This window comes from Triticum dicoccoides, chromosome 7A (genome assembly GCF_002162155.2).
Source record: "Triticum dicoccoides isolate Atlit2015 ecotype Zavitan chromosome 7A, WEW_v2.0, whole genome shotgun sequence".
Taxonomy (NCBI): Eukaryota; Viridiplantae; Streptophyta; class Magnoliopsida; order Poales; family Poaceae; genus Triticum; species Triticum dicoccoides.
The window spans coordinates 596917167-596918545 of NC_041392.1; positions in this window are offsets into that span (position 1 = coordinate 596917167).

The following is a 1379-nucleotide window of genomic DNA, read 5'->3' on the forward strand; positions in this document are numbered from 1 at the left end:
TGACGGGTCCACGTTTTACAACAAAACTTTTCTTGCGAATTATTTCTGCACTTAGACCTCAGTTGCAAAAAAAAAAAAAATACAACAAAACCTCAGTTGCAAAAAATACAAAAAAGCTGATGTTGCAAAAAAATCCGCAACAAGACCTGTGTTGCAGAAATAAGTTCGCAACAAGATATGTGTTGCAGAAATAATTCCGCAACAAAACCCGTGTTGCAGAAATAATTCCGGAACAAGACATGTGTTGCCGAATGGAGGCACGTTTAGCCATGTGATGCGGTAAATCCGACGGCTCACGGCCCGGCTGATCTTTGCCGGCGGACGCGTTATTTTTTCCTTCATCTTTCCCTTTTTCTCTTATTTTCCTTTTATTATACTTTGAAGCATTTACATTTATTTTTTATATGTATATGATTTTCCTTTTTTCTCTCTCTTTGTTTTGTACTTTTTTTGAGACATGGTACAGACGCTTATATATACGCACATACTCATCGCTATGAACATATATGTACAACCTATCCCTATAAGCACCTCCGAGACACTGAAACCGACATATCATCTTGAGATTGATGAAGCCACCAAAGACGCCTCGTAGTCGATGAAAACGTCTTCTCCCACTGAACACGCATCGCCGGAGATCTTATAAACCCAGGAATAAATGCGAGCACCAGGACTTGAACCCTGATGAGCTGGGAAATACCACTGTCCACCTAACCATCCAACCACACTATTTTACAGTTTATTTTTTCTTCATCTTTTTATTTTCATTTACCATGCTTAAAACACACTATTCAGATGAAGTATTTGGGAGTTGTTGGAGATGCTCCTATGTCCCATGGACGAGATAGAGCTCTTTTTGAGAGAAATACTAGGAAGAGATGGAGCTGAATTTTGAGACACAAGCAATTTGCCAACTTGGAATCGAATTAGTAAAAGTGATCCAAAAATAACCACGAATACCTGTGAATATTGATTAAATACACGATTACCTTTTTGTATGCATGTTACTAAAATACACGATGAACCTTTTAAAAGACACAACAACACAAATATTTCCTTTTTTTTTCTCTTTGTTGTTTTGTATCTTTTTATTATATGTGATTGTCCATTTATGTTTTTGTTTAGTATTTTCTTCTCTTTTTTATTTTCATTTTCCCATGCCTACAACACCTTATTTGGGATGAAATGTTTGGGAGGTGTTGTATCCCATGTATGAGATGGAGCTTTTTTTTTGAGAGAGAGGGAAACACGAGATGGAGCTGGGGCTGAATTTTCGGACACAAGCAACATGGAATCGAAGTAGCAAAGGTGACCCAAAAATAGCAAAGGTGGACAGCAACCCGGTTTAGCCGGCAACCACAACCTGAAATAGCAACCCG